We start from the raw sequence: 25,320 nt of genomic DNA on the forward strand, positions 1-25,320 counted from the left end.
ATTAAAAACTAAAATTAAATTATTAGAGGAATTTTATTTTACACATGTAAACTAGGTTAAAAAGATGTAAAAAAAATGATGGAGGGTAAAATGAGAGTCCTAAAGTTTTTAATAAAAAAAAAAAAGTTTAAAAGGCGAAATAGGCCACCGAGAAATTTTTTTAAAAACCGAACAAATGAATATACGTTAAAAGGTATTAAGGGGCAATATGGACCACATATTTTTATAGAGAATTAAAAAATCTTAAATAATTAAATAATCATTTTGCTAAAAAAAATTTTACAGTAATTTGAATTTATTAATTAATTAAAATTGAAATTTTTAACTCTAAGACCTTCAAGTTTCTAACTCTCGACTTTAGAAAATTTTTTTACATTGCAATGGTTAAATTAAATGCAGTAATTAAATTATATTTTTTTTTCAACTCATTAAAGTATTTAAATAATGAGAAATTTAATGTGCAATGAAATATATATGTTTTAAAATTAAATTTACTAACATAATTAAAAAAAAAAATAATTTTTTTTTGTTAAAGTAAATAATGAGAGTGGAATAATTATACATATGGTATTTATTTTGAAGGAAAGTAGTCTAGAATTAATCGTATTTATATTAAGAATGAGCAGTATGAAGTAAATAAATAATAGGCAACATGTTAAAACCTTTTAAATATATAACTCAGCTTTGTTAAAACGAATTACGACAAATGAGTATATATAGATAATACTGTTACAAAATACATAGTAGTAACCCAAACCCAGATGGAAATCAATTGCTGTGCCTTGTGGACAGAGTAAAGGCGAACAGTATACCCATACATGGACATGGATTCTCATGGCAATCCCACCGGTTCCCACAGGAGTTACAGGAAAATTTAATTAAGCTAAACGAAAATTAATTGTCGCAAAAACGTGCTCTCAACCGTTGTCTCGCTCGCTTCGCTGAATTCGTTGTGTCTCTCTTCCTCTCTTTCTGTCTCTTTCAACATATATATATATACAGTATGGTGCAAGAGAAAAGTCAAAATGTTGGTCATTACAAGCTGAGGAATTTTAAAAAAAAATTACACAGCTTTTTTCATTTTTTGTCACTCATCATCGTCATTAAAAATATTTTTTCTCCCAATTTCCATTCGCCTGATATTTATTATATATTTTTTATTACGTAATAATTTTATGTAACTGCAATTAATAATTTAAACTTTTTTTAAAAAAAATTTAAAAGTCATAATTTTATTACTCCATAAAAATAATAAATACTATATAAAAAAGTTGGCATATTTATTAGTATTAATTATTTTTCGGGATAAAGTTTTAAATATGGGGTGTTTAGCTGAGATTAAATGTTTTCACAATTGTATTATTGTGTATTTTATATTGTGGTGAAAAAATATTACCGTTATAAATGTAGGAAAAGTTTTAAATGGTGAGAAAAAAAATGGGAGGACAAGTTTGAATTTGTAGTTAGAGTTGAACTGCGAAAAAATTGTTAACAATAAAAAACAAACCGTTAAACATAAAGTGGAAACAATAAAAATAAATAAATAAATAAATGAGAATGAGTTAGCATCGAATAATGTTTAAGAGTGAGACAGTGGTGGTGGCCGCGGGATTAGTTTAAAGGTAAAAATAAAGTAAACGTCAGTGACAACCGTTGGTATGCTAATGGAAATAGTTTGAGATTGAGCAGTAAAAGTTTTGTAAATTGATTACTGAATTATTTATTGGTTGTACCCTGCTGGCGTACACTTGTTTGGTGGAGTTTTCATTTTATTTTTATTTATTTTAACTCTACTTTTTCATTTAACCGTTTTACATTTATTTTTTATTCAAATGTGCTTGAGTTTTATTTGTTTCTGTTGTTTTTCATCATGAATAGAAAACAAATTATTATATTAATGCCCTAGAGCTATTTACTTTTTTTGTAAATGTTAATATAAATTTATCCACGAGTCGTATCGTCACTCAATCTCGATAGTAGATATTGAAAAATTTTACCCCGTTTTATGTTTATTAGAATTTACTTTGTAGATTTTTTAATTTTTATAAAAAATCACGTTAATGTGAATACTAAATAATGATGTTGAGTGCGCGGTAAAAATATTTAAAATATTTACTAATTGGAAAAATATGAATTTACAGAGGATATTTGAAATATTTCTGTTGAAAATTTTATTTTTTTATTTTAAAATAATTTTAAATCATAAGCCATCGCTTTTATAATTTAGATATTTATTATTGCGAAATTCCTTCGTATATTTAAATAAAATAAAATAAATTTTCAACTTCCATTAAAAAAAATAGCTAACATTTTCGGACAAATGGGGTAGTTTTAAAAAATAAAAAGAATGTTGTTAAAATTCGACCCTTATGGTAATTGAAACGTACATTTCAAAAAAAGGACTGCAAATAAAAAACGAAAAAAAAAAATTGTAAAAATAATTTCCGGTTGACTAAAATTGTTTGAAAATAATTGTCAGTAATAAATCACGATCTAAAACCATTTTGAATAAATAAATTTATTTTTTAAAAATTTACGGACATTGCATTTAAACTGGACATTTCCTATTGCGATAAATTTTTTTTTTTCGGTGATTTATAAACAAATGAATAATTTAAATATTTTCACACTGGGGTTTATTAATTGAATGAATACGCGAATTTGCATTTAATTTACTTGTATTTAAATAGTGATATTTTTATTGATGAATAATTATTTTAACTTACATGAATAAATACATAATTATAATAATAATAAAAAGTTGCATGTTATTAACTCAGTATTTAGTAAGTAAAAATATGCAGGAATTAGCATAATAGGCTTGAATTTAAGTACTATAAAGTAAGGTAAATTTTTTAATGGTTATTCAAATTTTTTTATTTTATTACCTTCAATTATTCGACACTCAACAATAATGATAGTTATTATTACGCACGCAAGTATTCATTTAGCCTGACAGAATGCGGGTACTGTCGTGTCGGTATGAAAACCGTACTTGTATACATGCATAATATGAATAGATATATTTATATGCCTACAACAATGTCTATGTTTTTGTGTGCATGAGGTATATGCGCAGAGATATTCACTCGGTTTTTTTCGGATTTCTCTATACGCTCACGGGCTTAATGCACGATGCATATTTGGCAGACTAATTAAACGCTGGTGTAGAAATTTTCTACGTTGCGGTCGAATTGTATCACTGAAATGATAACAACTGAAAATGCCTGGGAGCAACACGGGATTTAATGTTTTCACTGACCAGCATTTATGTCTCATGAGATTCAATCAACTTTATGTATTCAAAATTTTAACCTCTTTTGATGTTTTATTTTTTTTTGCAATTTCATTCATTTTTGTCCTAAGGAAATTTCATTATTTGTTAATTTTCTTTTTTACATAAGAAAAAAAAACATTTACTGCAAACGGTTAAAGAAAAAAACAACAAACGCGATCTTTTTTATTTTTTTTATAAAATTTGACATTTTTTAAATCTTGAAAATTTAAAAGCAGCGTTAAAAGATAAAAATTTTATTTACTAACTTTACATGTCAAGAAAATTTTAAAAATTGTTCTTTTTCCCAACACCGAGCCTCGAGTACCGATTGTTTATGTATTAGGTCTGTATTTTCTGTGTAAGCTTCAGACGAGGGCTCCTGAAATCGCGCTAGCACATAGAAGTGAAGGAAAAGTATTTTCGAGCTCGAAAACAGCGGGAAGTTTTAGGGCTGGCCCGCAAGGTCAACCGATAGACCGAGTTTTTTTTAAACCTAAATTTCATTGCAGTTCATAAGTATGGTATCATCGTTAACTTTGAAAAAATCTCGAAAATATCAAAACTCCGCACAGTAAATATTTAATTTATAAAAATGAGGAACTCACTGAAAACATTATGAATTATTGCTAAACTTTTGTATTATCCAAACCGTCTATTTACTCATTTTTAATGACTCACTTCTGTCAATAACAAAGCCGGATATAATAATTCTACAAAGTCATGCTCCAGAAAAAATCCATTGTTGCGTCATTGTAATTTAATTAAAATTTAATTCATCCCACATAGCTCAAATAATTGCTCGTTAAATTTAAAACTTTATATTCCACTTTATTCTATCAATTAAAATACAATAGATGACAATAATAAAATCTTTTTTTCATATTATTCAAAACGTATGAAAAAGATGATTCATTGAAATACAAAATAATAAATACAACAATAAATATCAGTCGCGAAGTAAAACAATCAGTTAGATAAAATAATATAATAACACAACGTAATTAATGAACACAGCTCTCTTGTCTTCAGTCTTCCTTACAACTTGTAAATTTTCTGCCCAAGTTTTGATTATATTTCCGTGCTTTAATTTGAGCATAAATATTCACGTTCGTTGGAGCTCAGCGTTAGAATTGAATGTAGGGCACGATGTAGGGTTCATTTTAAGCGCATCCATTAACACCAAGAGTAAGACCGAGGTTAACACTTAGTGATAAATGTAAAATAAAAATCATCATAAATTTCAATCCACGAAAAACTCGGGTTTCATTTAAATAATTAATAAAAAATGAAACTTGTTACTAATAGTTAATTGATTTATGATAATTTACAAAGTGTACATAATTGTGATACCTAAGTCTACACTATAATTAAATAGAACTAGGATCCGCGATGTGTATCTTATGATTTTAACTTTCAAGGACTTTTATAAGAGATAACTTTGTTGAACAAACTGAAACGGTTTTCTTGCTCCGACGGCAGATATTTATAGAACTATGTCAAGATGTTAGATTGCAGAGTGTACGAGAAAAGTCTATGATATAATTTAGCCCAGCACAACTTTTAATTTTCATAATGTCATTCCGTCTACTCTTATACTTGTGCATAGTGATGTTACCAGTTGTGCTGGTGGTAGTGCTCGTTGTTGTAAGTATAGTAATGGTAATGCTAGCGGTATTGCTTGAGGTCCCTTGAGGTTCTCTTCCTACACTAGACAACGATACTGATAAAAAAAATTTAACAAGAAAATTTAATCCTCCATATCTTTTTTACCAAATGTTTAAAATATTCATTGTTAGCATTTTTCCTTAATATCTTAATTTACAAATGTTCACTTTAGTTTTTGTTGACGAATAGAATAAATATACGTGTCATACTCTGAGGTTACAAGTGTGCTGGAAGAGCGAAAAATAAAGGTAAAAAGTTAAGGTCTTTTGAGGATAATGAAGGAAAAGAGAAAAGAAATGGGGGTTATTTTTTTCTTCAAGGAAAGTCGTCTTGCCTTACTTTCTTACTTTGGTCAATGTAATTTTTTTAATACCTCACTGTCGTTTTCTTCACCCTCGTTTTACCCTATTTCTCTCTTGACTTTTTTTATGTATATTTTATGTATACATATATATATATATATATTTTTTTTTTACTTATTTATAATATTTTTTTGTACTGTTTTATCAACCCCTTCCACTGAAAAACTTCCGCCGGGAGCATTTTCACCAAAGCCGGTGAAATGTTGGTAAGTTACGCTGCTGAGTTTTCTTGGTGAATTTTATCCAAGGCCCGGCGGGCTCTTTACCTGGCAGTAGTATCGTGCCACGCTTATATAGACTCGGCAAAAATGTATAGCGACCGAGGGAAAAGGTTTTTAATTAAAAACCATGGTGATTGGACAGCGGTTGATATGAAACTTTTTCATGTTTTCCATTTTTTTATACCCTACCAAAAGTTTATCTAATCCTTTTGCTCATTTTTTTTTCCTCCTCTCCGTCGATTAAACTTTTATTTTTATTTTTTTTTAACTTAAAATGAATTTACTTTAGCACGCGTTTTGTTTAGTTCCTTAGTCGAAATCTTTATGCCAGTCTGGCAGTCGATCGTCGTTCAAAAGTCCCAAGTGGGCGTATCTCACGATAACAGGATGGCGATAAAATATTTGGACTGTTAGTGGCCACACGAGCGCCAAGACACCGTCACCACCCCGTACAATATAATACCATCACCGTCGCCATCACCATCACCAAAACACCACTTTTACAAACTTTACTCATCCAGTGTATCAGAGTCTACTCTTAAAAACCACCAACAGAAACAAAAATAAATTACTAACAAAAAAAAAAAACAATGTAACTTATGTATTAGTCTTTGTGTACTTTTGCCACCGTATTTTTATGAACACACATTTTAACCAGTGGTATTTTAGAGTTAAGTCAGAATCAGTGTTTAGTGCTTTTAAATCAAGACCTTTTTCCGACATTTTCTCCTTTCTCTCGACACACCCTCCCACTCACTACGTTTTTATTATTATTGTTATTATTACTTTTTATCCTTTTCTCCATACGTTACTCTAACCCTGCCAGTGTCATTTAGCACCAGACTCTTTATTTTTTACTGTACAAGTATTTTACACTTTTTACTATTTACAGCTTAATAATTTTTACTTTTACAAGAATTCCGTTTTTACTCAAAAAAACGTAAGCAAAATAAAATCCTAAAACTTTTGTCTAATTATCCTTCTAAATTATTATTTATAACTCTCTTAATTAATTTCAGGCAACGTAAGATGACCTTGACTTATTTATTCACTTACTCTCCAATACTTGTTCACTTTTTCTATTTAAAGAAATTTTTTTAATAATTTATAATTTTTTAAAATGGGCGTAAAAATTTCTTGGGATAGGAAAGAATTTTCTTGGGGTGAGTAAAAATTTTTTGTCAAGAAATTTTTTTTTTCTGTGTAGTTGAGATGAAAAAATTGGGTTAATTTTTACGTAGTGAGGATATTTTGCTCGCTCCTCTCTTAGGACTTTATAATATGACAAAAGGTAAATTAACAATCGATAAAATTGACAATTTGTGATATAATAGCAAATGGATGAGATTTAGATTCAACGTTGGTAGCAATGGTACTTGTATTCACTGGGCGTAAATCAAACAACGTTAAAGGGAAAATTCAGTTATTTCAAGCAGCGTACTCTTTGATCGAATATATACCATACATATATATGTATATTATATGTATATATGTATATCGTGTTAGTGGTGCTGTTTGTCATGTGTGTTCAAGCTGTATGTACATCGAGAAGCGCTTGTACAATCGTTTCCAATAACTCGAACAATTGTCTGGGTATACGCTCTTTCGTTAATTGTGGCAAACACTCGGACAAAAAAAAATCGAACAAACAGTCGCGATAGACAAAATATAAAAAATTACAAATACGAAGTATAGAAAATATTTCCAATACATCACAATAAAAAACAAAGGTTTAAAATCCACATAAAAAAAAAAAATTCCCTGTAAAGATTTATTTTTCGATATACAAAATTCACACATACCTTAAAATTTTAATTGAAACACGTTTCCAAATCTGAATAAAAAAATTAGGTAAAAAATATCTATATATATTTTTTTTCTTTGTAAATAAATTTCCATGTGAATATTATCCGATCGATCGATATATACGAGTAATTCAACATTTTTTTAGTCTTTTTTTTATCATTTTATCTTTACTTTTATTTTTATTTTATTTTAGCGAAGTAGAAATACTGGAAACATGCCTGGCATATTTTTAAGCCAACGTGAACTCATCAATCGTCAGATAAAAATTTATATGCGGACGGTTGGTGTACACATATCCGTACCGAAAAGAAGAAATGATATAAATTTTGTTGCTACTGGTTTTCTTTACTTTGCGTCGCATTGGATTATATGGAAATCACACACCCATCGGTCCTTTTATTTTTTTTTTTTTTTTACATTATTCTATTATTTGTATTTTTATTGGTTCGAGGATTTTAAACGAGCATTACTCCTTCGTTAAAATTAAACGCTCCCATCCACGACATATCTGCATTCCCTTGGCGTTCATTATCATCGTCGTAGTCGTTACCCACCGATGCAAAGTCGAACGTACGGAATAATAGTCGCGGCGTGATGAGCGTACGGCGATCTGCATGACAATGTATATCCGAGAGACGTAGATTAGCCCGGTAACGTCAGTGGCCATTAAATAAATCGGCCATGGCTCTCGTAACGTCAAGACTCTGCTAGTGTACTACACTACATCTATGTACAGTTTAAACACCTTCACTAGAGCATACACTACACAGGAAGGTTACGTACAGACACTGGCATAAATTGGTGAGGTTGAATTCGGGATGACCTAGGTGAAGTTTATGCTGAAATGAAAAATTCAGTCTCGTCCTATCCGTCACGGCCTGACTCTTGAGCACTCACTGCTCACTACTCTAACGCTGATAGTGCTGAGTACTGCTACTCTGTGTGTGCAAAAAAAATCCAAGAGAGATTGAGACAGATAAACCAAAAAATAATAAAAAAAAAAAAGTTGGCATTATTGTTTATTTCCCCAACGATACACGAACGCGGTGTCCTCTCGCGACGCCAACTAATCCGACGTATAACGAAGAGCTATGTCTCTGGAAAAAATTCATATTAATTTTCAACTTAATACAGATATACGATTCCATTGCTACAAAAATAAATTGCTATTTCTTTTTTTATTTTCATTTATTATTATTATTATTTTACTTTTTGCTATCGGAATATTCTGTGATAACGATCGGATTTCCTATTTTCCATTGTAACGCAATATTTATATTTTTATTTTTGTTGAGGCTGAGTGGCTTTATCTTGAGTGTAAAAAGGCGTTGATTTACACAACTTGATTAACGTATATACAGATATACTCTGAGATTTCGATTAACTTTAACGTTGAGAGATTTTATTTACGGTGGAAAAGATGGTTTTATGAGGTGAATATACCTCCAGATCCCAGGCTTTACATTTTTATTTATTTTGATTACTTTGCAATCATCAATGTTCTAAAAATTAAATTAAAATTGTTAGCTCTGCCCTTTTATTGAAATGTCGCTGTTTTGGTATTTAAAAAAAAAAAACTGGTAAATAAAAATCAAGTAATAGAGTTAGACGTATAGGTTCAAAGAATTTAGGTCGACATGTTGGCTTTTTCAAATTTTTTTACCCATTTCTCTCGAGGCACTTCTGTCACTTTCCGCTTCTACTCACGCCATGGCGTCATTGCACTTTAATTACGGCACAAGTACCGAGTGGCGAGAAAGATCAAAGCAAATTCAAGTATAACACCGCTGGACTCTCGTAACTTTACTCGTCGTTTTCGTTGTAGCTTCGACTTTTATGCTTTACTATCACAGAGGATAATATGTATATATTTTACTTGATGCGTTTGCTCCTCTGTGACTTAGGTATATAAAACAATAGCCTTTGTTGAACACGATACAGCTATTGGATGATTAATTTTAGCAAAAAGCTACTTGAGTATCTGTCATTATATTTTACTTAGTAAAATTCTTCATTATAAGGTCCTTTTTATACATTATCATCAAGTATTTTAATATTGAAGACGTTTAATAAATATGTTACGCTCTTTAAACTTTTATTAACTTTAATATTTTTTAAAATCATTCAAAAAATTAATAAATTATAATTAACGCGTTTCTGCCGCTCAAAAAAAAAACAACACTTTAGTAAAATTTGATACTTGTTCGAAAATAATTCGAGTAAAACCAACATCGATTTTAATATTTAACTAATGCTCTTATCTGGCTGATCTTCAATTTTTTTTTATCATTCTAAGAACAGTATAAAGTAGAAGTACCATTTGTGGCCACTGTTCCATTTTTGGACATTTGATGCTTTATTTTAATCAATGAAAAAGTATATAATAAAATTTCCATATTAATAGTGGGATACAAGTATCTTTGAATGCATTTTAAAATTTAATTGTCATTGCGTCTTTTACAAATTATTTTATCTTAATTTTTCAAGTATCCAAAAGTGGCGAAAACGGTACCTTTACTCTATAGATCACTAACTATAATATATTTATTATAATTATTGATAATAATAAAAATTAATGAACTTTGAGAGGCTAAATTCGAGCAGACTGTTTTGCATGTTATCAAGGAAGAGAAGATAGAGAAGAAAAGAGATGCCTTGTTTAACCTTCAGGCATCGACGAGATCAAGAGTAGTTACGTTTAATAAGTAATCATGTTTGTTTCTGGCATTTTCATCATCAGTATATATGTATACACATAAACGGTGGTTCCTTCGTGAATTCAAAACCCACTGGGTAAATCCCACAGTATCTCTTCATATACTTCCTCTCGCGTGATCCTCTATGCGGTAGTTTATCTCGTGCACATGTATAATGCCAACTAAAGTCTGATCTCTATGTACAATTAAGTCAAGTCTACTTTACATCGTTTCATGCATCAACTGCAATTAGTACGCAACAAAAATTTTAATACTTTATTTCATTTTACCTCTTTTTATAATTATAATCACGGTATTAATAATAATAACAACAATAAATTGCAATCTCCAGTCGCTACATCACTGCCTGAGTACGAAACGTAACTTTTCAATTTATTACTTTTAAATTTTATCAAGTTTATTTTATACTCGCGCAATCGCGTAGTGTTTTATTCTTTAGTTGTGAATATTTTGACGTCACTGTTTTATGAATTGATTCATCATTTTTGAATAGTCAAGTAGTTGAGGGATAGGAAAAAAAATACTGAGAAGGAAATTTGAAATTTACTCAATCCTCGGACTCTGAATATTGAAATTTACTCGTTTCTTTTTTTTTTCAAGTTGTGTAGGGGCGAAAAAATGGAAACGCTAGATAACTTGAGAGCAAAAACGGAAAATTTTTTTTTAAACTAATCCAGAGATTAAAAATGATGATTCAAGAGCGTTTCAAAAAAATAACATCGTTTTCATAAAAATTTTCATGTAGTTCATTTTATCTACATCTCCCTTATAAATTTATGACAATAATAACTTAGTAACGAATATTTTGTATTCACTCAAAAGTAAATAATTATTTTTTATAAACAATATACTGCCCTAAATGATAACTCAAACAAGAGTTTGAATTGCATATAGAAATTTTCGAGTGACATAGACATAGATTTATATATGTTCCATGACTGTTGGTGGCAGAATTTTCAACAGCGTACATGTTTAATGCAATATGGGTAAAATATATATAGATATAGATGTATATAATACCCATGTGTACATTGGTATATGAATGCAAAACTTGTGACAAGTTCAAATATACACCTATATATTTAAATGTGGGCATTTCCAGAGGTAATACAAACGTGATTTCGAAATACATTTTGTAGAAATGAGTTGTCTAATTTTACTATTTGTTCAAGTGAACGTCCGCGGTTGCTTTCAAGCTGCTCCACTCTCAAAAGCTTCTCCGGTAGTTCGTCCAATATGTAGTTTTGTAGCTGCGCTCATATACTACTGCGAGTCCAGTTTGGCAATCTGACTGAAAGTTTATTCAGGCGACAGGTAGACGAGAGTTGTTACTTTATATATTGGTGCATATATTGCAGTTTCTCACGATTCGAGTAGTAGTTATACTATAAACTGAGAGTTATTTAATGGAGAAAGGGTTAACTGTATGTTCATAATCAATATTCCATCATACTAATCCGTTCTTAATTAAATTCATTGTTTATTTGCTTAATCAAGTTGCAATTTCGGTTGATTGACGTTATAATTAATGTAAAATTGATTTTCATTTTTTATGTCTTTTGCAATATTCAAAGCTAGTGTTACAATGTTTGATAGTACTTTTTTTTTTTTTTTTTTTTTTTTTTAAATGAGCACTCTTTTAAATATAAATATTTAAATATCGATGTTCATTGGCGTAAAAAATTTGATTGAGATAAAAAAAAAATTGTTTTTTTTTTTTTTTTTTTTTTTTTATTTCTATTACTTTTACATTTTAATTAAAAAAAAAAAAAAAAAACGAGAAAGAAGTTATATATTCATACTGGCATTGCTTTAAAAACCAAAGCTATTAAAATATACTCAAAAGAAATTTTTAAATGAAAAAAAAAAAAAAAAAAAGTCATACTTACAGCAAATACCTGAAGAATGAAAGTTACGATGGTGAAATAGCGGAAGAAGCTAATAAATTGAGCTCGCTAGTCTTTCATATGCAGATTTAAAACTTAACAAAAGTGTTCTCTCACCGGGTCGTACTTTTTTTATCTCGACTGCTCTCAGTTTCTCATCTCAACCAATTCTCATTTTACAACACACACCGCATACCTTTACAACCACCCTCACTACCAACATTATAACTTTCATTCTCATGCTCGCGAATTGCCAACGGATTTTTATTTAACCGCTTTAGTCGACGTTGCCGTTGCTAAAGTACTTGCCGAAGTGTACCGGGACCGGGTTGGGTAAAGTCGACAGGGGGTAAGGGAAACCCTCGTATCCTTTGGTATGGACCAAGGTTTCTTTTTTAGTGCGGCTTCTCTACTACTCAATATATATATACATACATACATACATACATACATATATATACTCATGACCATAGATATGACGCTTTGAAAGCTCAGTCCGTTGTGCCGCTACCTTCATACTATACACTGCCACCTTTTATTTCCACTTAAGGGCTATTCATATTTAAAGCTGCATCCGACTAGTATAAGGATTTACTGTGGCGTGTTTAAAGTATGTAAAACAGTAACTGGCGTACTTGAGCGAGTGGTAGTTCCAGTCGTTGAATTATGAAATCAAGTGTTGCTGCTGCTGCTGCTACTGCGGCTATTCCTTCTACTATGACTATACTACTACTACTACTACTAGTACAACTACTTTTACTATTACTACTACTGCGACTACTACTATTGTTGGTACTGGTGCTGGTGCTGATGCTGGGACTTTTTACTTTTTAAAACTCATGGCCATTCACTTTTATGACAGTCTTTGTATACGAATATCACATTTATTTTAATAATACTGATATTGTTTTCACCATCTGAATATTATAAAAAATTGTTTTTCATTATTATCTGATATTTCACCTCATAACCCGCTAGTTATTATCAAATAAAAATAAATTATATATTAATGGGACCTTTTAAAAAGTCACAATGTACTTTTTACATAAATTAATATCATATAATATATTAATAAAAATTTACTTGACGGATTTAAAATTATAAAATATATATTGGATGGGAAATCCAATTGAGAGAGAGGTTTAATAAAAAAATCTAAAAAAGCTTAAGTAGATAATGTCAACCTCTAGCCAGACACATATATTCCGATTAGAGTAAATGATAAAAAATAAAATAAAATAAAATGAAAAACAAAAGTGTAACTGAAAGATTGTAGAATAGCACTTAGTGGCATTACAGCTCGTTGGTAGAATCAACGTGGAAAATGGTCAATTTGATAAATTTCAACAACGATCCAAGTCCATCAGCGTCCGTGTAACCTAACAGCCGAGTATCCACTACCAGCATACCAGCAATGGTCGTAAGGCCAGGAAAAATTCACATAGATTCCAATAAGAAAATTTACTTTTCTCGTTTACCTTTTTTTTCTTCTTTCTTTTTTTTTTTGCCTTAAACCCATTTTCTTTATCCGGTTGTCGCGAGCAGATTCAAAGATAAATTTATCTGATAGCCTTAAAGCAACTGACTATTTTCGTGCGATTCTTGTTATCTCACACGCAATCTTAAACTCATGGCAAATTGAATTGGGCACTCGGTTAAACTTTCATGCATTATTCTGTCACATATAATAGTACTTTAATATAAGTACATCACATATAGATATATTTATTAAATATAATATAAAAACGTGTATGTATACGTTTGAAATATTCGACAAAATCTTTTTTGTTGGTGCATTGCCGTTCATTCTACTCAGACTTCTCTTTATTATATTGCAGTTATTTACTCTTGGTAATCTTTTTTATTAGAATTTATCTCTTTACTCAGAAAAGAGAAGGCTAGGTGGGTAACAACGTTCCCGAGAAAAAGTGTATATTCAGTGGTGCGCGCTAAGGCGAAACGTAAAGTTTCAGTCTGTCTCAGTGTTGGATTTTTATGTTCGTCTCTGGACGTCTCTCTTGAGTTTTAAGGCTGCAGTGGCAGTGGGTAAAAATAAATAAAGTTAAATAAAATACAATGAAAGAAAAAAAAATGATAAAAGAAGTGAATAAAGGAACCACGACAGTGGCTCAAGACTTAGGCGTTTAAATTTAAGATTGGAGATTGTCAACCTGCGTTAGTTTTCGCTTCTTTCCTTGGCACAACTACTTGTATCCACGTTATACAATACTACTGCTACTGGTATTGATGTTGCTGCTGCTGGTACTGCTACTGGCTTCGCTTTCACGTGGCTACCCATTTATAGTGAGAGTCTACTACTAAATATTCCAAGCGATCCACTACGCTGGCTTATCTTTTGTCTTGTTTTCCAAGTATATATATGTATATACAGATGATGGGTTTGCTCGGTTAGTAGCGAAACAGTAAAACTATTGGTTAGCATTCAAATAACTCGAAACTTGGGGTATAAGTATTTAAAATCGGTATAAACACGCGACGTTTATTGCTTACAAAATAAATAAAATATAAATTTTATCTTCAGAATTAAACTTAAAAGGCAAATGTTGTTTTGTTTTAAAACGTCAGAAAGTATCTTCATTAAAGTTTTCACATTGCTAAGCTCATTTTATTATTATTTTATCTATAATAAATATTTTCTCTAAGAATTTTATCAAATATTTGAGTTTCTTATAAATTAATAATACAATATTAAGTTTTTTTCTGCTAAATTTATTTACAAAAATTTATGTGGAAGTAAAATTAAAAATTTATATTTTTTATGCCGAAAGACTTTGTTGCGAATGGCTTAGAATTCACAGCTAAAGTGGCTCATATTTTTTCTCGGTCACAATTTTTAAAATTTTATGACGCAGGTATTAAATTCCCATAATCCAATATTTTATTTTCAATTTATCTTATTATACCACTTCTCACACTGTAATAATAATATTTTTAGCTGTCATATATACAATATCTCGATATCGTTTGCACAGAGTATGAACTTCGTCCACTTCATATCCGGGTACGGTAATGTATGACGTGCAATGTTATCCAAGAGCACGTCGGCTACATAAACACCAGTTGGGATTGGTACGAGAGCAACGGTATCACCGAAATGTCTCTCCTCATACGTACTAAGAGAACGGAAGTCCAAGACGAAGTGAAAAACGAAAGGAAAAGAAAAAAAAATAAATCGCTTGAAGAAGCAAACCAAGTATCAAAAGTAAGAGTGAACGTGATACCAGTAAGATTTCATGAACACGTAGGTTCTTACATCGAGCGTAAAGTATACACAGTTACTGAGAAAATGTAAAGAAAAAGTAACATTTTACCGTATCACTTGAAAACGTCGAAAAAGATAGGCAAAGAAGTTTTCCATGATGTACTTGCCTATATGTATATATAAATATATATAAGACTTGGATCACATTCGAAGGGATAACGTACCGTGATATCTCGGAAAAATTGCTTTCAAGCCATTTATTTTTTCCCCCTTTATTTAACTATTTTTTATTCACTGAAAACTTTTTTTTTATTTAAACTTTTTTTTCCACACATTCTCTCAACAATTTTTCTATTCTGTTCCCTATCTCGAATACTTTTGGTTGCCTGCACTCTCACTCTTCTACAACTGCAATAGAGACTTGTCTCCTCTTATATTGGACTCGGAGTCTGCACGAATCGGTTGAATCAAATATCCTATTTCCGATCGTATGATGTGGTCGTCGATACTTGGCTATCTGCGTCGATCAGAAAGAATGAGAGAATCTATCCAACCCCGCACATCATCGTTGGCACTACTACCATCGACTAGGCACTTTCCAATGCAATCACAATCACTGCGCTACTGGAGAGATATAGTGAGAAGACTAGATAAGAATAAAATCAGATTCAATCTTATATTGGATAGCGCTTTTAATAAAAAAAGAAAAAATATTATAATAAAATAAAGTTTAAGTAATAAAAAGTGAAAGAAATATAAGTAAAAGTAATTGAAGTAAAAAAAAAAAAAAAAAAAAAAAAATATTTTTATGTTTCTTATATCGATAGGTAATTTTAGTATGTAGAAGATGTTAATTTAGTGGTTTGCTCTCAACATCAGGGACGAATATCATTGACTGAAATAGGATAAATTTATCATAACTGCAAGTCAATGAACTTGCACTACGGAAATAGATAAACGGATGTAGATATATCTTTGACGCTTGAGTTATCTTGGCATTTCCTTGAGAAATCGATTAATCGTACCACTGATTTTCCTTTACGGATTCATATATAGACCTAACATATATATATATATATATATATATATATATATATATATATATATATATATATATTGTGGAAATTCAACCAAATTATACTTTCACTGTCAAGTTACGCTTCTATTTTAAGAACAAGACTACCCTCGTATCTTTTTATCGAGTTTCCATTCATTACGATCGACTGACATGAATTATGTCCATTTTTTATTTAATGTCACTTAGTATAGAATTTTTTTTTTGTCTTGTGCTTTCGACCTTCGTTTCGTGAACCTGGGAAAGAAGACAGCGACTCGCGGATTCATGAAAAGGAAATATTACATATCCCGCTGTCTGTTGTGTGTAGAATTACAGAGGCGCAAATAAGATAAATTGGCTGAATACGTTATGGGCTTACACATCTTCATACATGTATGTATGTATATATATGTATGTATACATAGATATAAATTTGAGGTTTTGTTGGGTGATAAATGGATAAAGTTAACGGGGTATTTTAATTAGCGAATCAATTAAATATTTTAATAAAAAAAAAATTTATTGAATTTATGGCTTACGAAATTATTATTTTATATTGAACATAAAATATTGAGTTTGATAATTTATTTTTCTACTGGGACATTGTTGAATTTATATATTATTATAAAATTCAATTTATTTTCTGGTTTTATTTTTCTTCACCGCAACGGGTTATTGAATTTGATATAAAATAAAATAAACTTAAATACAATAACCAATAATAATCAACTTAACAGCTTCAAAAATTGACAGATATATTTTTAAAATATAGTAAAAGAAAAAAATAATAATTTAAACTTTTTATTTTTCGTTCTGCCATTTATTTTCAGTCATTATTTCATTTTATTTATTGTTATTATTTTTATTTTTTTTTCTCTTTGAAATAAAACTCTCTTCGAGTTTTGCTCAGGTCAACCATATCCCCAAGGGCACTCTAGCAGCGATACGACAATGGACCGCGAAGTAGCTTGATACGCCGAAGAAATAGAGTATAAGAAATGGTAAAATAAAATAGAGAAAGGGAAAAATGTATAAAAATAAAGACGAATAAGATGGAAAAAGGTGAACTGTAGCGCAAGAAGGTCTTCAATGATCGTATTCTTTTCTTTACTATTTTTTTTCTCTTCTATTTTTCGTATTATTTTTTTCTCGCAATGCATTGTACTCTAGAGGGTGCGTGTGCTCAAGAGCCCGGATTTCCAGGCGTCGCACGTACACGCCTCTGTCTTGCGCAGTCTTCATTTATTTAGTTAAAAAGATACGTCATCATTGGGAAGATTTAATAGATCCTTGGGGTGAAAAAATAGTGATGGTTATAAGGGGAAAAAAATAATATGACCGAATGGAAAAAATCATAACGGCAAGTTGGTTGTTTTGTTAAAGTCATCTAAAGCCAGAGATCATCTAGGTTTTATCTATAGTAAACTTTTATCTGGATATATGTGTGCTTGTGTGTAGTCGTCCAAACTATTCCACTATTCCACTCGGTACTTTTTTCATTACCTCTGGGCATATTTGTTTGCTTTTATTTCCAGAGGCTACTGTCTCAAGAACAACACCACTAACAATCGCGTCTCGTCGAAATTAGTACCAAGGATCTACGCCGTGAGATCTTTTTTCTAAGCCAACCAACAATGCGGCATAATAATTACTTTTAAGACAGAAAATAATTTGAAAATTTGAACTGCTGTCTAACAATTTCCAAAATAATTTCCAATTGGCTCAATTTTGTTTTATGAAGCTGAAGTTAGCAGCCGTAATAAGTAGCGGCTACGCAAAAAATTGCTGGCCGCTTCTTATTACAGCCGCTAGCTTCAGCTTCATATATTATTTTTCGTGAAATTCAGTTTTTGTTGTTAATTTAAATTTAAAAAAGGATTTTAAATAATCTAAATTAATATTAATTAAAATATTCATGAATCTCCAAGTCTTTAAAAATAAATTTATAAAAATTATTTGAACAAAGTTGAGGGCAATTTAATATGAAGGTAAAATCCTTTATGTATTTTAAAAACGTAATAAAATATGAAAAAAATGTTTAATCATAAATAAAATATGTGAAAAAAGTTACGAGTATGTAGTTCAATAGAAATCAATAAATATGAGTATTTATTATTATATGAGAACTTTTGCAAGGAGGTACAATGAACTTGTCGGTGGGTTGGTGTAGCTCATTCGTTGCACCGTCGTCGGAATAAGTGTCCAATTATCCGGTGGAGTGCGTTACTAGACGCCACCAAGTGTCATGTTGCAACGAACATGTTCAACACACTTACTTCGTTCGTATTCTATATATCGTTATAGTGTATGGTATAGTCATAGTCAAGAATGTTAGATACATAGTCCTCTGAATACAAGTGTATAGTGTAGTATAAGCGTACTTCATATATATATATATATATATATTTATACATTGCAGTGAGATGTAACATCACAGTAACGATTGCAGCATTATCATATACCAGAATATTCACACTTTACTTTAAAATTCCCACGACCTTCTCGTGCAGCCATGCTGTCATTTACTTGATGCAAAACTTGTCAAAGTACTAGATGGAAGGTGTATAAAAAGTTTTTCACTTTACCAATATAAAATACTTGGTTATATTTTTAACAATACGAGTTGTATTAAATTTTACGAGTTACATCAAACTTTTATGCATCAGACGTCACTGAATTATTTATACGTTTTTATTAAACCATAAAATTTACATTTAATCTCAAAATTAGGCTTCGATTTATTATGACATAAAATTTACTCAAAATATAATTTATAAATATTCAATAAAAATACACTTTTAAATTTATTTTTATTGTCTGAACTGTAAACGGAGGGCAATATGGGCCATCAGAATTTTTTTTTTTTTTTATGTCTTTATACACAAAGTCTATTAAAAAGTATAATTTTTACTTAAATTTACACATAAATCACCATATTAATAAATTTAATCATATATATATATTTTTTTAAAGCCACCTATTTGCCAAAAAATTTTTCGAATGAAAATTTAAAAATTCGACTTATTTTTTTTATGCCCAAGTTACAATCAAAGATTTATCGGACTCAGGATCAAAATAGTAAACTTCTAATCGTTCGTATCGTAATTTATTCAGCCTTCCACTATTGTGGTGTAATTACTAAATTTTTAAAATAATTAACTCAGTTGATATAAATCAACCATACAACATAAATTGATATTACGGTTTACAGTATAGGTGTCGTCAAAGGTTTACTAATTTCACCAGGACATTAATCGGATTTAATGAGATGTAATGAAAAGCCGTTTGGTTAATGAGAAACTCCCACGCACCTCCGATAAGCTTATTATAGAAAATAGTGTACTAGTCTACGGACCACCCACAGTTTGCTAGTTTCTGTTGAATATATAGTCAGTTATTCGCAGTGTGGTTAAACGCAATTTATCTCAACTAATGATACTCGGCCCTGAGAGCCGCACGGGGGACTAATATTAGCTGCGAACGGATGACAGTAACGTGAGAGGAAAAGCGCTGGTGAGAGAACTAGTTACCCATGAGCCATGACATAAGGTGTTACCGCAAGCGTAACTATAACCGCTACTTATTTCTCCATCGTACTAAGATATAATTGGTAATAAGATACTAATAAGCGATCTACCGACAAAATACCCCACTAGATAATTTTATATATTCATATACATACATATAAATTGTTTTATTAATATCATTTATATCCATAATTCTTAAATTATATATTATCGATCACTGCGTGCTTCAATTACTAATTATTACAAATAATTATATTTATAATTAACGAGAGTAATATTGAGCAGGGTATTATAAAAAATATTATTAATTACTCAGTAAAATTTATTTTCGAGGTTTTATGGTAATCTATATAATCGACAAATAATGTACTTGTTATAATTTATATTTATTTTATTTTTTTTAAATTTAAAAATTCCCGCGATTTAAAACCTTAAAAAAAATTTTATTTTTTTTTTCAAATAAATTATCGGGCACTCTATTTTGCAGTCTTCAATTTATAAAAATAAAGTTTTCAAAAAAAAAATTTTTTTTGTAGGGATCTACAGCTACGCTAATAGCTTTTCATTGAATTAAATTTTTGATACTATCGCAATGAAACGAGCATTGCATGCGACTTATAAAATAAATTTTAAAATACACGCACCTCTAAAAGTATGCGATATATTTTTCAGTGAGATAAATATTTTTATAAAATTTTTATCAGCGGATTTTTTCGAGGCAATATCTTTATTTCATTCATCGAATGTTTCTTGTTTGTTTATAAAAAAAATTTATTTATGCTTTTTTATTGCAGTATAAACAATTTTTTTTAACTCCCTGTATTATAACAGCTTTTATTTTTCATATACCTTTTCACTGAAAACTATGTAAAATGTATATATACATTATTTTAAAAATAGTTTGTGATGAGTAAATAAATCGATTAATAAATATTATTATTTTTATTATAAAAATTTTTTACCAGAATTTTATTACTTTAAATGAATGTCATGAGAAAAATTTTGTTTCCTCAATATATCATTTCATTTGTATTAAATAATAAATACTCTTCAAGTAGAAGGAAAAGTTTTTAGTCAGACATTTCGAGAAAAAAAAAATCTATAATTTTATCGGATAATAAAACTCATCAGAAAATTGTTTGAAAGTCTGTGGATGACGTCATAAGAAAAGGTAACAATAGAAACTCGTATATCCAAACACTGTTCATTTCATCACGACTCAGTGCAGTCAAGTAGAGATTCAAGTCAGTCTGTAAAGTCCGACTGACATTCAAGCAAGCTATCTTTAAATTTATAGCACGAGAAACTTCCTCGTCCGTCTTACTTAACTTCCGTTACTTGATACCGGGTAAAGTGGGCAACTCGCCATTTCGCTGTTATACTGTTCAGTTTCGAGTTTAATTTTCAGCAAACACACAACAGAACAAATTTGATAATATTTTTTTTCGTTCAATCATCAACCCAATCACGGATGTCACATAAATCTCAACAAAAATATATCACACACTAAATTATAAATACTCATCAAATATATCTCTCTCTAAATATATATTTATTTATTTTTACACTCTCTTTTTTTCCTCACGTATATTATTGTCTACGGTGAAAGTCACATGATTTACAGCACTAGTGTCACACACGTCACGTATTTTATTAATCCGTTGTCTTATATATTTTATCTACCCGACCTGAAATTAATCTTGATCTAGAAGAAATCTTTTTTCCATTATGAGAATAAATATATAAAAATTTTTTTATCTCATAATAAAAAAATTTATATTAGCTCAGTCAATCAAAGTAACATTTACTCATTTTTCTGATAAATTATATTTCATAATGAAAATATATACCATCAATTACAGATAAAACAATGATTTGGTGGCTTTAGAATTAATTTTTAAAAATTGACTGAATTTTTCTCTTAATATTAAAAATAGTAGCTGACATTTGATTAAAACTCATCATCAGTAGTTTAATTTGAATGTCCCAATCATCTAATTACTAATTACAGTAAACCGATAAAGTAAAGACGGATTTAAATCACACAGTAATTACAAAATTTAGATGGACGTGTATCATTAGACCGTAAATATCTTCAGCAATATAGAGAATATTCAGTACGTGTATTTGGACGTCATTTGATTCTGTCGATCTTCATGCAACAACTACAACTACAACTATTGCGATTACATACAGATATATATTTATATATATATCGATGTATTGAACGTCGAAACGTATGAATTGGCGCGTGCGGATTGCCTCCGGAAATTCAACAAAATGAATTCCCAGATGAGCCGTAGCTCCGGGTGAAATGCATTGAACGATCACGTGCATGATTAAACTCAGTCGCCGCCCGACTTCGATATGATAAATTGATAAACGAATGGTTGGTGCGTGTTACATTTATGTTTATCATAGATATATTTTATTCTGAATTTTCAATATGAATTTTAAATAATAATTCTATTATTAATACGAATTATTATTTAAGTGAATTATTCAGCCGATAATAATTCATATTCATATATATATATATATATATATATATATATATATATACCATTTATTTTATGGATAATATAAATATTATATACATATATTTATATATAAGAGTATTTATACAGTCACGTATTTATTTATGTGTTGGAAGAGTCCGCAGGCAATGCGACAGCCAGGACAATTCCCTTGATCCTTAGGGAATATGAAGCTGTACACTATGATGACGAACTTTGCTATTGCATTGACGCGTTCTTGACATGCTGAATTGTGGATGTTCGGTTCGATGCTCATTTCTACCGTCGCTCAACTGTAACTTTTTGTGTGATACATATTTACACACTAAACTTTCTCATTGATCTTTTAATTAGAATTCCATTAACACTTGATTAATTTATATTTTTACTTAATTATTAACATACCTAGTATATACTTATGTCGTACAAGACGGCACGTCATTGTGGTAAAAAATTTTTGTTTAATATTCTGCTAATTTAATATAAACCGTAACATTATGAACTCTTCAAACATGGTTACGATAATCGAGGCTATGACTTTAAATAAAAATGATAAAAATTTTTTTTTTTGTGACAATGATTGTTGTTATTTTATTCAAAAATTAGCACAAAATATTCAGCGGATTAGAAATAAAAATTTTCATTCCTGCAAATTATAAAAATTAAACTAATTGAGAATCACAATTTAAAGCATAAAAAAATTGTTTTTTTCTATTTTTTGTAACAGTGACATTTGCAGTTGACTTACTATTTTTCTATGCTACTTTTATAGATAAATTTAATTGAACAGTTTTATTTTTTACTTAAAAAATTTCACGACACTTTTTATTCATATTGACATTTATTAATTTTTTGTGATAACACTATTTAGTTGGATAACCTCGATAACTCGTTCGACATTGATTTAATTACAAAAAAAATTTTTTTTTACTAACATTTGCGTATCCGCTGTTTTTATTAAATTTTATATTCTGCCGTAGTAATTAAACTTGGCGAGTTTCGCTCGTAATTGCTGCGATTTGTAACAGTTATTCTCAAAGCAAAATAAAAATATCTCAAAAACATACAAACTAGCAATTCTATCAGTCGTATTTTTTCTTGTTGTATCCATATCAATTTAATACATTGGGATTTTATATTTTTAACAGGAGAAACGAGAAGATTCATGCTTTGAGGATTTCACTTTATGCCGCTCCCTTCTCGATAATCGGCTTATTGGTAGTTTTTCGCGCACACGTCTCTAACAAGCTGAGCTGGTGAGTTTTTTTCTGTTTACTATCTCTTTAATCACTATTAATTTATATCTCTATTTCATACCTAACTTATTTTTTTATATCATAAATGTCATGTCGTTTAGTGAAAAGTCAATATTATAACTTTCAAAGCGGTACTTTTACAATTTATTTACCATTCATTTAAATTAAAATCACTTTAAATATCGTTATATTATGAAAATATTTCTATTTGATGTAAATATTAAATATTAATTTGAAAAATGAATGTAAATATGAAATCGTTCGTCGGAATATAAATTCAATTATTTAATTTGAGTTAAACCAATCATACAATTAGTGATAAAAATTTTGTACGGGTATATATATATATATATATATATATATATATATATATATATATATATATATATATATATGAACACACATACGCTATATTGTTGGAAATTTTCACATTCTCAAAAAAAAAAATTATTAGGAATAAAAAAAAAAAAAAAAAAAAAAAGTATAGTATGCAATTACAAGGAAAACTTTTGCTTACTGTTAGTGACAAAGGTCAGCAAGTTTATTAATTTTATAAGTTTTTCGCCTTTCGTCTGTATCCAATATGCCTGCGTAATGGCAGAGGAGATATTATCTGATAATATATACATTATACTTACAAAATTAATTATATCATCAGTCTAATATTTCAATGTGATGATAATCAAATTTTTTGAAAGATATATAAAGCAAAAATAAAGTTTCCAAGTTTATTATAACGACGGAAGTAATCAATTAATTAAAACATTTTGTCGAACAGTAGTCAGTTCACTCCATATACGAAATCAACCTAAATATATTTCAAATATTGCTGATATATATAAATTTTTAATAACAATTTAAACAAATGTTAAAATAGCACAAACATCAAATTGGATGGACACAGATATAGATAAAAATTTTTTAAACCCATGATATGTTTGCCGTCTGATATAAAATATATAGAGCCGCTTTTTCAAACAATCAATATTACATTTGGCTATAAAGCTGATTGAATGCGTCAGTGCGATTCCTCCCTCGTATAAAAAGTTAATTTATTTATTTGTGCTATCGAAATTGCAATAGAGAAAAAGAAACATTTAGAAAAATTAATTAATTAATTTAGTAGCCGCAATCTTAGTATACATAATGTATATATATTATAAACTAAGTAAAAGGAGTACTCGTGAATCTTCTATCTGTAGATCCTTTAAAGTCACACTTTCATTCGTCGAAAATGCTCGGAATGTAACGTGATGGTAACGAAATTTTAGTGTGTAGTGAGTCTGTGCAATGCGGATTCACACCACGTCAGCACTACTGCAATTATACCACGTGGAAGGTTTCTAATTAAAATTAGAGGTCGTCATGAAATGGAGACGAGATAGATGAAAGCTATATTCCGCTTCTCTAGTCCCATCCACAGTCCTCAGTTCTCACTCTCTGTGAAGGAAAATGAGACAAGAGTGAAGTGACAAAGTCGACAAAGCTAAAGTTGACGATTTTACTAATGGAACAGTATGCATCTGAATTTTACATTCTGATTGATCGTTAAGTCATCGTTAATAATTAAGTATCAAATAACTTCAAGCGTACACAGTAAAAAAATTTTTTTTATGTTGATAATAGTTCGTATTTTAATTTTTAACTTTCGTTGTGAGTTAAATTAAATGATACTAAAGTTAGCAGACGTTTAATAATTTTATTTTTTTAAAAAAGCTAAATTTAAAAAAAAATATTTCAGAAAATTACACATGTAGCTTTTTTAATTTTCTACATGTGCATATTTTTTTTTTTTTTTTTTTTAATT

At 29.5% G+C, this 25,320-nt stretch overlaps 1 protein-coding gene and 1 long non-coding RNA gene across 3 annotated transcripts in view; one reads left to right on the forward strand and one right to left on the reverse strand.

Moving 5' to 3' along the window:
• Window positions 1-25,320, forward strand: part of LOC128667631 (uncharacterized) — a 176,292-nt gene that overhangs the window by 77,552 nt on the left and 73,420 nt on the right. The window contains exon 3 of the long non-coding RNA XR_008403575.1: window positions 23,406-23,513. This is a non-coding gene — a long non-coding RNA (uncharacterized LOC128667631). The remainder of the gene's footprint in view (window positions 1-23,405; window positions 23,514-25,320) is intronic.
• LOC103568162 (neuroligin-4, X-linked) overlaps window positions 1-25,320 on the reverse strand; it is a 132,435-nt gene that overhangs the window by 73,651 nt on the left and 33,464 nt on the right. The gene's annotated exons all lie outside the window — the stretch shown is intronic.

Source organism: Microplitis demolitor, chromosome 4, assembly GCF_026212275.2.
Source record: "Microplitis demolitor isolate Queensland-Clemson2020A chromosome 4, iyMicDemo2.1a, whole genome shotgun sequence".
Classification (NCBI taxonomy): Eukaryota; Metazoa; Arthropoda; class Insecta; order Hymenoptera; family Braconidae; genus Microplitis; species Microplitis demolitor.